This window comes from Pelodiscus sinensis, unplaced genomic scaffold, assembly GCF_049634645.1.
Source record: "Pelodiscus sinensis isolate JC-2024 unplaced genomic scaffold, ASM4963464v1 ctg68, whole genome shotgun sequence".
NCBI lineage: Eukaryota > Metazoa > Chordata > Testudines > Trionychidae > Pelodiscus > Pelodiscus sinensis.
Window position 1 is genome coordinate 598,191 of NW_027466009.1, and position 14,465 is coordinate 612,655.

At 58.3% G+C, this 14,465-nt stretch overlaps 1 protein-coding gene across 1 annotated transcript in view; it reads left to right on the forward strand.

Annotated features, from left to right (window-relative positions):
- Positions 1–1,414: 1,414 nt before the first annotated feature.
- Positions 1,415–14,465, forward strand: part of LOC102447265 (uncharacterized) — a 57,903-nt gene continuing 44,852 nt past the window's right edge. Inside the window, exon 1 of the mRNA XM_075918139.1 lies at positions 1,415–1,567. The gene's annotated coding sequence lies outside the window, so the exon portion shown is untranslated. The remainder of the gene's footprint in view (positions 1,568–14,465) is intronic.

The window sequence follows — 14,465 nt, forward strand, 5'->3', positions numbered from 1 at the left end:
CCTCCCCCACGTCCCTGACTAACTGCCAGTCTGTGCCCCACAGACAGAGCCCCCCTCTGCCAGCCCCTCCCCCACATCCCTGACTAACTGCCAGTCTGTGCCCCACAGACAGAGCCCCCCTCTGCCAGCCCCTCCCCTACGTCCCTGACTAACTGCCAGTCTGAGCCCCACAGACAGAGCCCCCCTCTGCCAGCCCCTCCCCCACGTCCCTGACCAACTGCCAGTCTGAGCCCCACAGACAGAGCCCCCCTCTGCCAGCCCCTCCCCCACGTCCCTGACTAACTGCCTGTCTGTGCCCCACGGACAGAGCCCCCCTCTGCCAGCCCCTCCCCCACGTCCCTGACTAACTGCCTGTCTGTGCCCCACGGACAGAGCCCCCCTCTGCCAGCCCCTCCCCACGTCCCTGACTAACTGCCAGTCTGTGCCCCACGGACAGAGCCCCCCTCTGCCAGCACCTCCCCCACGTCCCTGACTAACTGCCTGTCTGTGCCCCACGGACAGAGCCCCCCTCTGCCAGCCCCTCCCCCACAGCCCTGACCAACTGCCAGTCTGAGCCCCACAGACAGAGCCCCCCTCTGCCAGCCCCTCCCCCACGTCCCTGACTAACTGCCAGTCTGTGCCCCACGGACAGAGCCCCCCTCTTCCAGCCCCTCCCCCACATCCCTGACTAACTGCCAGTCTGTGCCCCACGGACAGAGCCCCCCTCTGCCAGCCCCTCCCCCACGTCCCTGACTAACTGCCAGTCTGTGCCCCACAGACAGACCCCCCTCTGCCAGCCCCTCCCCCACATCCCTGACTAACTGCCAGTCTGTGCCCCACAGACAGGGCCCCCCTCTGCCAGCCCCTCCCCCACATCCCTGACTAACTGCCAGTCTGTGCCCCACAGAGCCCCCCTCTGCCAGCCCCTCCCCCACATCCCTGACTAACTGCCAGTCTGTGCCCCACAGACAGAGCCCCCCTCTGCCAGCCCCTCCCCCACATCCCTGACTAACTGCCAGTCTGTGCCCCACGGACAGAGCCCCCCTCTGCCAGCCCCTCCCCCACATCCCTAACTGCCTGTCTGTGCCCCACAGACAGAGCCCCCCTCTGCCAGCCCCTCCCCACGTCCCTGACTAACTGCCAGTCTGTGCCCCACGGACAGAGCCCCCCTCTGCCAGCCCCTCCCCCACATCCCTGACTAACTGCCAGTCTGTGCCCCACAGACAGAGCCCCCCCCTGCCAGCCCCTCCCCCACATCCCTGACTAACTGCCAGTCTCTGCCCCACAGACAGAGCCCCCCCCTGCCAGCCCCTCCCCCACATCCCTGACTAACTGCCAGTCTGTGCCCCACAGACAGACCCCCCTCTGCCAGCCCCTCCCCCACATCCCTGACTAACTGCCAGTCTCTGCCCCACAGACAGAGCCCCATGGCCAGGCTGCGATGGGCGACGGGGTCCCCGCTGTGTCCTGTCCAGCCGCAGGCCGAGGGGGAGCCGCACCCAGCTGGAGTCCTCCCGCCCTGAGCCGGAGCTGAGCCGGGGGGGCAGACGCTCCCTGCAGCCCCCCAGCGCCCAGGAGAACATGGACGGTAAGTGGGGTCGGGGGCCGCGGTCGTGGGGGGCTGCTGCGCTCAGGGGGGCTGGGGAATTCCCGGTACCTCAACTCCCAGTATTTGTAGTTGGAGATGCGAATATCAAAACAGTATCAATTGCCTTCGTAGTGCATTAGCCAGCTCAGATCTTTATTCAAGCCTAAGTTGAAAGTTTCTGATTAGCTGAAATAGTCCTCAAACGTGATTGGCACACATCCAGTTTTTTAAACATGTTGTCATAGCTTATATGAGCAGTTGCAAACTTCGTTTTCAACCAGTTCTCACCATTGGCTGAAATGTAAAGTTCTTAATAGTAGAGTTATTTCACCTCTGATTAAGTTTCTTTCTTTAAATTCAATTACTTTCTGGGGAGTGTGAGAGTTGTTTCCATGGTAGAAAAGCTGAACCATAACAGGATCAATTGGTGGAAAAAATGCATAATGATCAGGATTTAAGAAAACTGGGAGAGATGGAAGAACCACATGTTAACCTGAGAATGACTGATTCTTGTTACACCAGTCTTGTCCAGATTAGCTGTGAACACTTCTGGGGAATGGGTAATATCTGGCCAGATTCATTTTCAATGTGAAAAAATTGAGCAGTTAATGGAGTCATAGTGACCTGGGACAGGACTGACTTTATTATTTAATGCAGTGTGTGTAAACACCGAACGGAGACTTTGCAATAATGCATTTTGATACAGTTGTGTTTATCATGGGGTGGGGAGGAATATTCTTTATGCTCAGGGCCGCCATAAATATGAATCTATTTCGGCTCAGAAATAGCCACCGTACTTAAACAGTGTTTCAGGGGGTAGCTGAGTTAGTCTGTGCAGGATAAACTTAAAAAACAGCAAAAGGTCTGGTAGCACTTTATAGACTAACACCACATGTAGATGGGGTCATGAGCTTTCGTGGGCACATCTGAAGAAGTGGGCTGAGCCCACGAAAGCTCATGATCCCATCTACATGTTTTGTTAGTCTATGAAGTGCTGCCAGACCTTTTGCTGTTTTTTAAGTTTATCCTGCACAGTGTTGTTAGACGGCTAGGATTCTCAAGCGTGAGTCAGTTGGTTAATCACTGCTGGGGTGGGAGAGCTGGAAGAGTGTCAATCGGGGGTTCCGACCTTTTTAACCACAAGATCACGTTTTTGATAAAAGTGCAATGTAAGATTGACCTCGAATGCAAACCCCCTTTTCCCACTTCCTTCCCGCCCCTTCTCTTAGGCCCTGCCCCTGCCCCACCCCTTCTGCTAGTCCTCACCCTGCTCATTCTATTTCCTTTCCTTCCTCATCCTCACTCAGGGTATGTCTACACTACCCTCCTAATTCGAACTAGTGGGGTAATGTAGGCATACCGCACTTGCAAATGAAGCCCAGGATTTGAATTTCCCGGGCTTAATTTGCATAAGCCGGGCGCCGCCATTTTTAAATCCCAGCTGGTTCGAACCCCGTGCCGCGCGGCTACGAGGAGTAACGGTAGTTCGAACTAGGAAGCCTAGTTCGAACTACCTAGTTCGTGCCGCGTGTAGCCGCACGGCACGGGGTTCGAACCAGCCGGGATTTTAAAATGGCTGCGCCCCGCTTATGCAAATTAAGCCCGGGAAATTCAAATCCTGGGCTTCATTTGCAAGTGCGGTATGCCTACATTACCCTCCTAGTTCGAACTAGCGGGGTAGTGTAGACATACCCTCACTTTCACCAGTGTTGCTAGATTTGCCCAATACTCTGGGTTTTCCTCATCAGGCTAAGGGGGGGTTAACAATTCTACCCGTGTGCTGCTTGTGCTACTTGTGTTCGCCTATGGAGCTGGATTCTACCTGCTGCCAATTCCCCCTCCCACTGGAGCTCTCCTGCAGGAACTGGGATCCTCAGGACGGGTTTTTCCCATCTCAGCAACACACAAACACTCACCCCCACAACCAGAGCGCGTCTGAGGGGACTGGGTCATCAGAACTCACTCACTGACCCCCCTATGTCCCTGGACTCAGCAAGCTGGTTTAACAGCAGTATCATACTGAATCCTCGTGTGCCTTTGGGCGCCGTGGGCTGGATTTCACAGCACTTTAAGCTGCCATCCACCTATGCCCCCAGGTTCAGCACCTCCCTATCCCCACTCTCACCCCACAAGCATTCGCTGGTAAACCACGTGATGAGCAAACCCCCAGGATTTGGGGCCCTCCAGGGATCTTTAATGTGGGTACAGAAGGCGTTCTTGCAGAGTGAATGGGGAAGCCAAAACCACACCCCTGAGGAAGACTGAGAGAGAAAAGAGAAAGAGGGAGAAGCAACCAGGTTAACAGTGAAAGTGATTTATTTCTGGGTAGTGAACAGATATTTGTAGCGAGAGCCAAACACACAAAACAGGGACAATATTAAATCCAACAGGCACAATATGAAATCTAAATGAAAACTGATTATGAGTGTTAGGACTAGCAAGTCATATAACTGATTACATAGGGCAGGGGCAGGAGGCTAAGCTTAGAGAAAGGTAGGTTTGGCGTTTGGGGGGGAGGTAAGAGAGAGAGAGACCTCACCACTCCATGGTGCTTGCACTCATCGGGGTTTCCCAGATGGCGATGGGAGCTGGGGGTCCGGAGGGGAGGAGACAAACAGAGCAGAGCCCCCAGCTCGATCAGGCCGGAGATGGAGTCTCAATGGAATTGATGCAGTTTAAATGCAGGTATCAGAGCAGTGTTTCTTGGGCACGGGGAGGGGTTTTTGTCGGGACAGGACACTGGGTTTGTTCTGGGTAACCAGAGGCGAGACAACAGAGACTGATCGCTCCTGGCTATGGTGGGGGATGTCCCTTGAAGCAGCTCACGATGCAATAGGCAGTGTCAGTAGTTTGGATATCAATAGGCTCCATTACTGGGATTGGTCTGATCATGACTAACTTGGGGGTGAGCAGGCCTGGGTTTATTAGCCTCTGGAGCAGAGATTTCCCATCAGGCCGTGCTTCTCTGCTTTCGGTATCCCATTGGTCAGTGCGGTTCCTGCTTTGGAAGAGCTGCTCTCCATTCTATATGCTATATCTATATATATCTTCAGTGCAGATGGGGCTGGGGTGTTCCCTTCACCCTATCGCCCTTGTCTGAGGGGTTTAGGTGGGTCTCTCCCAGCCTTTTCATTGCTCTGTCTGTGATTCAAACAGAGGCCGGGGGGGATTGTTTCCAAGGATTCAGAGTGTGGAGGGCTCCGGTCCTAGCCCAGGGCAGGGGAATAGGGACCAGGAGGGGTTCAGGGTGCAAGCTCTAGGAAGGAGTTTGGGTGCAGGGGAACTCACATCGGGGAAGGAGTTGGGTGCAGGACTGGGACAGGCGCTCAGGAAGCAGGCTCTGACTGGGCACCATTGAACTGAGACAGCTTCTGGGTGATAGCGCAGTGGGGTTAAGGCAGCTGACTCCTGCTCTGGCCCTGCACCACTCCCGAAAGCAACGGGCATGTACCGCAATGGCTCCATGGCACCATGTGCTGCCCCTCGTCTACAGGCACCGAGCCAGCAGCTTCTCCTGGCCACAGTTCCCCATTCTTGATCAGAAGGAGCTGCAGGAGCGGCGTCTGCAGGCCAGGACAGCATGTGGAGACCCCCTGCTCTGCCTCTCTCGGAGGCCACAGGGACAGGCCAGCCACATCCAGGAGCGGCGTCTGCAGGCAAGGACAGCGTGTGGAGACCCCCTGCTCTGCCTCTCTCGGAGGCCACAGGGACAGGCCAGCCACATCCAGGAGCGGCAATTCCCACAGGGCTACTTCCTCCAGCCACGCCAGGTTCGGCATTTTAGAACTCACCATGCAAAGAATCCCATTTGAGCACAAGAGAGATGAAAACAATGAACTGCACAGGTGAGTGAAACCCCCCAAATACCCCACTTTGCCAGCAGTGACAGAAGTAACACCCCCCCACGTATGTGTTGGGTCGGGAGAGGAGAGTGCAGGTCAGTGTGTGTGTGAGAATGACAGAGAGTTGCATTGCCAAGCTCCCTCCAGCCCCCTCTCTCTGGGTGGAGTTAGGGGACAGGAGTGGGGGGAAGGGACACCCTGAGATCAGCGCCCCCCTTCTCTCTCCCACACCCTGCACAACGAGCAGGAGGCTCCCGGGGGGCAGCTCCCAGGCAGAGGGCAGGAGCAGCATGAGAGGGGGTGGAGGGGCAGTTGAAGAGTCAGCACTTGAGAGCTTCCCAGCCAAACCAGCCAGGATCCCCTGTCAGAGGCTCCACGATTGACCAGCAGATCCCGATCGACTGGCTGGTGACCACTGGTGTAAACCAATGAGCTCACTGCAGCTCAGCCATGGACGTGGGCTTGTGGCCTCTCAAACCGTGGCCCTAATAGTCGATTGCTGCTGACTCGGCGTCGGCCAGGGCTCTGAGGCCTTGGCTGCCCGACTTCAACTTCTCAGTCAGGTCCCGGAGTTCCCCCAGGGCCAGGAATCCCGTGCCGGCCTCACCTCCCGGGCTTGTTAGGGGCAGCACCTGCTGGACGACCTCTCCCAGGATGCCGGCTATCTCCTCGTAGATCAGCAGGTCCTTGGTGAGCCTCTCAACCACCCAGACCCTCCCCGCCAGCACATTGATGAAGGTGGTGCATTTCCGCAGCCCGCTCTGCAGCGCGACGATCTCCTCCTGGAATCTGTCTAGCGCCTGCTTCTCCTCGTCGATCTGAGCCAGGCGCCGCTCGTCAGCCGCGATCTCAGCCTCCGTTTGCTGCTCCTGTGCGCTGCAGCTGCAGACTTCCACCGAGTACTTGTACTCTTCATGTGCGTGTTGATCGACGGCTTTCTGGGCCTCCCCCGCCGCTGCCTCAGCGGCTTCCATAGCCACATGCCCGCAGCCGACCAAGGTAGCGCCTGGCAAAAGCGAGTAGAAGCAGTCAGGCCAACTGGGGCTGGGGGAACAAAGGGGCAAGTCCCCCCGGGCCTGGGCATTCAAAAGGGAGCAGAGCTCTGGCCGCCGTTGCTGCCACAGTAGTGAGCCTGGGGCCCTTTAAATTGTCATTGGGGCGCTGGGCTCTGCACTGTGCCGAGGGCTAGCGAGGGGGCAGCCCCACCTCTTCCACCTCAGGCCCCGCCCCTGCGGGAGAGAGGAGCTACCCCCGCCCCACCCCGCTTTGCCCATGGGCCAAGCAATTTTATCACTGTCCCTGAAAGTATTCCCGGCAGTGTTACCGTTGGTATCGCTCCTGTCCAAGGTCAGACCTCCCGTCATGACAGGCCCTGTACAGACCTGCCCCTCCCCAAGAGCAGGGCCCCCCGGCACTAGGGCAGCACAGACACTCCCCAGCAGAGACTCACAAGTGCAGGGGGTCCCCCAGCTCGGTGGTTCCCAACCACCCGGCCACGGCGGCTCTGGGAGCCCCAGCAACCGTGGTGACTGAGGTGGTGGCAGGAGGAGGCACCTTCCTGCCCCGATCCCGCCTGGGCTTCAAGAGGAAGGGGCGCGAAGGAGAAGGGCTGCTGCCCCTGCCCGCACAGAGGTAATGGCCATGCTCCCTAGAGAGGGCAGCCTTGCTCTGGGGGGCAAAGTTGGGGCAGGAGGCTGTTGACCAGGGCTGGAGGGGTCAGAGGTTAAAGGATCAAAGGGCATGGAGCGTAGGGAGGGGGTGAACGGGTGGTTGGTGCTGGCGAGCACGGGGCTGGGCTAGGGTTAGGGCTGGTAACAGTTTATTTGCATCCTGAATGTGCAAATATGCAAATCAAAGGCTACGGGTTCGCCAAATGCTGGCGAACGGGTTTGCCGATCCCCGGCATAAAGGAAGGCAGCCACTGCCCTAGCTGGGAAGGAATTAGCCCCCTTGTGTGGGTGCAGCTCCTCCAACACCATTGGGGAGTCGGGCCTTCACCCAGGACTCACCTCCCGCCACTCAGTCTCAGGGACCCTCCCCACAGCCTCAGCCGGGGGCCTCCTGCCCTCTTGGCTCTGCTGCGCCTCCCATTTACCCTGGAGCTTCTGCCTCCTTCCAACATCCGTGTAGCCTCTGATCTACCCCAGAGAGGGGCAGCAGAGTGGGTATCCAGGCAGAGCCCCGAGGGGCTGTTCCTGTGTTCTCCCCACAGAAGTGCCCCACCCACCTCCTGCTCCATCAATTCCCATCCATCCCCCTCCATCCCAACCACCTCCTTCCCCATCTACCCATCAATCCCCATCAACCCCCCTCCATCCCACCCACCTCCTTCCCCATCTACCCATCAATCCCCATCAACCCCCCTCCATCCCACCCACCTCCTGCTCCATCTACCCATCAATTCCCATACACCCCCCTCCATCCCACCCACCTCCTTCCCCATCTACCCATCAATCCCCATCAACCCCCCTCCATCCCATCCACCTCCTGCCCCATCTACCCATCAATTCCCATACACCCCCCTCCATCCCACCCACCTCCTTCCCCATCTACCCATCAATCCCCATCAACCCCCCTCCATCCCATCCACCTCCTGCTCCATCTACCCATCAATCCCCATCAACCCCCCTCCATCCCACCCACCTCCTGCTCCATCTACCCATCAATTCCCATACACCCCCCTCCATCCCATCCACCTCCTGCTCCATCTACCCATCAATTCCCATACACCCCCCTCCATCCCACCCACCTCCTTCCCCATCTACCCATCAATGCCCATCAACCCCCCTCCATCCCACCCACCTCCTGCCGCATCTACCCATCAATTCCCATACACCCCCCTCCATCCCACCCACCTCCTCCTCCATCTACCCATCAATCCCCATCAACCCCCCTCCATCCCACCCACCTCCTGCTCCATCTACCCATCAATTCCCATACACCCCCTCCATCCCATCCACCTCCTTCCCCATCTACCCATCAATTCCCATACACCCCCCTCCATCCCACCCACCTCCTTCCCCATCTACCCATCAATCCCCATCAACCCCCCTCCATCCCACCCACCTCCTCCTCCATCTACCCATCAATTCCCATACACCCCCTCCATCCCACCCACCTCCTCTTCCATCTACCCATCAATTCCCATATACCCCCCTCCATTCCACCCACCTCCTTCCCCATCTACCCATCAATTCCCATACACCCCCTCCATCCCACCCACCTCCTTCCCCATCTACCCATCAATTCCCATACACCCCCTCCATCCCACCCACCTCCTCCTCCATCTACCCATCAATTCCCATCAACCCCCCTCCATCCCACCCACCTCCTCTTCCATCTACCCATCAATTCCCATACACCCCCTCCATCCCACCCACCTCCTCTTCCATCTACCCATCAATTCCCATATACCCCCCTCCATCCCACCCACCTCCTTCCCCATCTACCCATCAATTCCCATACACCCCCTCCATCCCACCCACCTCCTTCCCCATCTACCTATCAATCCCCGTCAACCCCCCTCCAACCCATCCACCTCCTTCCCCATCTACCCATCAATCCCCATCAACCCTCCTCCATCTACCCATCAATTCCCATCCATCCCCCTCCATCCCACCCACCTCCTTCCCCATCTACCCATCAATTCCCATACACCCCCTCCATCCCACCCACCTCCTCCTCCATCTACCCATCAATTCCCATACACCCCCTCCATCCCTCCCACCTCCTCCTCCATCTACCCATCAATTCCCATCCATCCCCCTCCATCCCACCCACCTCCTTCCCCATCTACCCATCAATTCCCATACACCCCCTCCATCCCACCCACCTACTCCTCCATCTACCCATCAATTCCCGTACACCCCCTCCATCCCACCCACCTCCTCCTCCATCCACCCATCAATTCCCGTACACCCCCTCCATCCCACCCACCTCCTTCCCCATCTACCCATCAATTCCCATACACCCCCTCCATCCCACCCACCTCCTCCTCCATCTACCCATCAATTCCCATCCATCCCCCTCCATCCCTCCCACCTCCTTCCCCATCTACCCATCAATTCCCATACACCCCCTCCATCCCACCCACCTCCTGCCCCATCTACCCATCAATTCCCATACACCCCCTCCATCCCACCCACCTCCTCCTCCATCTACCCATCAATTCCCATACACCCCCTCCATCCCACCCACCTCCTCCTCCATCTACCCATCAATTCCCATACACCCCCTCCATCCCACCCACCTCCTCCTCCATCTACCCATCAATTCCCATACACCCCCTCCATCCCACCCACCTCCTCCATCTACCCATCAATTCCCATACACCCCCTCCATCCCACCCACCTCTTCCTCCATCTACCCATCAATTCCCATACACCCCCTCCATCCCACCCACCTCTTCCTCCATCTACCCATCAATTCCCATACACCCCCCTCCATCCCACCCACTTCCTCTATCTATCTCCACACACTTTTGGCCTCCTGCAGCCCATGTCTCTGTCCACTTTCTTGGAGGCCCCATTGGGTTCCCCATTGGGTTTGGAATCTATCCTGCACCCAGCTGGCTGGTGGGCGGGGTCTCCTGCTACCACGTGCTAAGCTCTGGGCCTGAGCTGTGAAGCGAGGCATCTCTGGGGGAGAGGGAGTGTTGGTCTCAGTGTCTGACCATACTTAGCAGCCCTGGGGAAACCCAGGCTCAGAACCTGCCCATGTCTCTCTATAAAATAGGTTTTTCCCGGGGGGGGGGGTGACAGAGTGTTGTCGAGCAGCTCTCCATACCTGGGGAGGGCGGGAGAGGCAGGTGGGGTATTGCATGGCCTCCAGCTGGGCCTGGCGAAGCCCAACCCCCCACTGTCAGTCTGGAGAGCACTAGGCCTGCCGTAGCGTAGCGATGCCTCAGCCCAGCCTAGCTGCCCAGCAGCTGGGGAGAGAGTCAGGCCAGCTGCAGCCAGGCATCGACCCAGCCCAAACCCTTGGCTCTTGGTTCATCCCTTACAGCCCCCCGCTTCCATTCACCCTCTCTGGGGCCAAAGGTGAGCCAGGGCCCCCTAAAAGGGAAAGGCCCCATCTCTTTCCCAAGCCCTTTATGCCGGCCCGTTTCTTCTGGTTCTCCGTGCTCAGTGGAGACTGGGACAGCAGACACGGCTAGAAAGGGGACAGAGCGGCCCCGTCCTACGGCACCAGTAACAGACGGACTCTGCCACGAGGTGCCGTGGGATTATAGGGTACAAATTCCACCAGCCACTCACCGATAATTGTCCCTATAATAGGAAGAAACATCAGGCCGATGCCGACATCGCGTTGCACTCGGTTGCGCTCGGCTTCATCGCGTCTTCTCTGCACCTCGGCCTGCATGTCACTGAGGTGCCGGCTGGCCCTTTCCAGCATCTCTCTGGCCTCGCGTTCCGACCTGCGGCAGGAGTCCAGCTGGATCCTTAACTGCGTGAGGTTCCCTTTCTTCTCAGCTTGCTCGTCCTGCAGGCTTTTCCTCTTCACCACCAGCTCCTCCGTTCTGGCATCGACCTTCTTCCGCTGCCTTCCCAGCTCCTCTTCAGCAGCTGACAACTCTCGGGAAGCTGCCTCGATTCGTTCCCGGATTTCCCCATGTGCGTCCAGATCTGCCTCAGCTTCGAGCAGGTGCTGGGTGAAACCCACCAGCTCCCTCATCCCTGCCTCAAAATGGTCCCGGACAATCTTCTTATAACTCTCATCCCATCCAGAAAGAGTCGAAAGAGCCATGGGGAAAGATGGTACCTGCCACAAGATGGTACCTGCCTGAAAGAACAAAATAACTCTGAGCAGCACAGCCAGCTGTTGGGTCCAGCTGTTAGCTGCTCTGTGCTCCAGTACAGCATCACTCCATGGTAGAGCCGGGCTGCTCTGGATTTACCCTGGGGTCACTGAGACCAGATCCCAGCCTTGTCTCCAACCCCTGAGGCAGGGTAGCTCTGGATTCACACCCGGGTTGCTGAGCTCAGAATCTGGCCCTTTATTTGATTCCTCCCAAATGGAAAAGTTCAGGCCCAAAGTTCTCCTACCGGACACACCCATCCCTTGGCTGCTCTGCACGTCCGTGTCTGCCCTTCCCCCGCCGACCTGAACCCCAAAGTGCATCAGCTCCCATGAGCAGCATCTGTCATTTCATTGTTTTCCGTGGGAAAGGGCCCCACGTACCCACAGAGCCACCAAGGGCCCTGACTCCCCACCAGGTCCCTGGTTTAACATGGAGGTGACTCTCCGTGTCATCAACTCCTAGATGGACCATTGGGCTGACGCAGTCTGGCCATTCTGATATTCTTGTATAGAGCTGAAATGTACCTGCCCCCTGCTGTACCCACTAGACCCCACTCCCCTCCCAGAGCTGAGAGCGCCCAGGAGTCCACATGGGTTCTGTCTCTCCCCACCGAGTTCGGACCTAGATGACAATATTGAGGCTAACCAGTGTCCCTTAAGTCAGTGGTTCCCAATCTTTCTTATGCCACGGACCGTCAAACTCATTCACAAACATTTGGCAGACTGGTAATGTGCAAACTTGCATATTCATTATGCAAAATGAACATGCAAATATGCAAATAAAATATTACCAGTCCCCCTAGCCCCAATCCAGCCCAGTGTCCCCAGTGCCTAACATGCTTTGACTCCTACCCCTATACCCCATGCCATTTGACCCTTAACCGCTGACCTCTACAGCCCAGGCCAACACCCTCTTGCCCTGTGACCCCACCCCGCTCAACCCGGTTGGGGGAGCGGGAGCCGTGGAAAGGTGCCTCCTGCTTCATCGCCGTGGCTCCGCCGTGGGCTGTGGCCTGGTGGTTGGGAACTGCCTAAAGTGCCTTGCCCCAAGACGCCAGCATCGGTTAGTGCTAGATCTGAGCGGCTCTGATCGTTCCTTCCTTTGGGATAGGAATGAGAGTCAGGGCTCCCGTCAGCTCCCTGCCAAGTCGTCGGCCAGAAACGCAGAGTTTTCCAGGCCTTAGGAGCTGCTGGGTAGAAGTGTGGCGGGGGAGGAGCGAATGGGGTTGCCCCCCCATTTGTGCTTGATTTGTACCAAGCATGCTCAGTAACACTGCTGAAGCCTCTGTCCTCCATCTGCCCCCCCTTGCTCTCACTCCCCTTCCCCCACCCCATCATGCATGCAAGGTCGGCCCCCCGCTACCAAGTCTGAAATGGCGCCCTGTGCCCCGCGTGCATCGTGGCAAGGAGGCAGGTGACGGCTGGAGAATGAGATCCAGCCACACCCACCTTTAACTGCCTTCCCTGCTTCACAGGGGTTTGAGGTTGTGGGGAGGAGGAGGAGCAGCTCCCTGACCTCAGTGGGGCCAGCATGGACCTGAGTTGATGCAGGGCGGGGCAGAGGGGAGGCAATTTATTGAGGTGGCACCTGCAGCAACTTCTGCAGATACTTGTAGGCCAGCGAACGGGCTGTTGGCAGCTTGCGGCAAAATGCCTCGTCACTGCTGCTCTGCCCCTCGTCTCCGGGCCGGGAGCAGGCTGACAGCCAGGATGCCTGGTTCCCCAGCCAGAGACGGGCAACACAGGAAGGGTGAGGGGAGGGTGCACATTGGGTAGGGATGGGGAGGGGGCATCCCGACGCCATGCTGAGGTGGGAAGGGGGCTCGGGGTCGGGTGGGAAGGAGGCGCACACATCCCGGGCAGGAGTACTCCCAAGGGAACTCTGAGCCCCAAAATAATTCTGCGCCCAGGATTTGAAAATCCTGCACATTTCACCTGCCAGAGTCACGCGGGATCCCCACGCCCGTTAGACCACTTCCAGTCATTCATTGTGATAGTCCCAAACGCTTCTCCCCCGCTGATGGCGGGTGGGGTAGGGGGACCCGGACCTGCCCTCTCTCACAGGTCCCAGCCCAGGGCCCGGCACAGGTGGAGACCTGTCCAACGCACCAGCCCACGGGCTAATTGTAAAAAAGCCCCACCCTAGGCTACTTCCTACCCCCGAGAGCCTCTGGAGCCGGCCTACCTTGCTCACACTTCTCCCACCCCCTCTGCCTCTTTACCCCAGACGCCTGGCGTCTTCCCTACCCCTCTGCTTCCTTTCTCCGTCCTACTCCCGACCCTCCTCCTCTCTCCCTCCCTCTCTCTCTCCTCCGCAGCCTCTTGTGGCCATACTCACCTGGCCCCACCCTGCCAGCTCCTCCCCCAACCCACGTACCCGATAATGTCTCCAGATTCCTCCGCTCCCCGGATGTACCGCCCGGCGCGCCACACCCAGAGTCCACTAGTGCCGTTACAGGCCTGCCTACTATTTCGACTTCTTGCTCCCTTCTCCCCCTGGATGTACCGCCCGGCACGCCACACCCAGAGTCCACTAGTGCCGTTACAGGCCTGCCTACTATTTCGACTTCTTGCTCCCTTCTCCCCCTGGATGTACCGCCCGGCGCGCCACACCCAGAGTCCACTAGTGCCGTTACAGGCCTGCCTGCTATTTCGACTTCTTGCTCCCTTCTCCCCCTGGATGTACAGCCCGGCGCGCCACTGCAGCGGCTGCGTTCGGCATCCCCCGGCCGCGGCGCCGCTCCACTGGGCCACTGCGTGGGAACAGGTGGCACAGGCAGCCGACCGCTCACTGCGTGCCCATAAAGCGTGGGGGTCGGCGCGGGCTGAGTGTAGGGCGCATGGGCTCCACTCCACCCCATCGCACCCAGCAACAACCACAAGATCACTTTTTCAATGTAAGTGCAAGGTGAGATCAACCTGAAGCCCAAATCCCTTTGCCCCACTTCCTTCCTGCCCCTTCTTCAAGGCCTCCCCCTGCTCACTCCAACCCCTTCCTCCCCCATCCTCACTCACTCGCACCAGACTGGGGTGCAGGCTCTAGTCTCTAGTCTTGGGCCAAGGGGTTTGCAGGAGCTCTGGGCTTAGCCCAGGGTGGGAGATTGGGGTCCAGGAGGGGTTCAGGGTGCAAGCTCTAGGAAGGAGTTTGGGCACAGGTTGACTCATGACTGGGGCAGGAAGTTGGGTGCAGGAGGCAATTCAGGGCTGGGGCGGGGGGTCAGGGAGCAGGCTCTGGCTGGGCACGTTTAACTGAGACG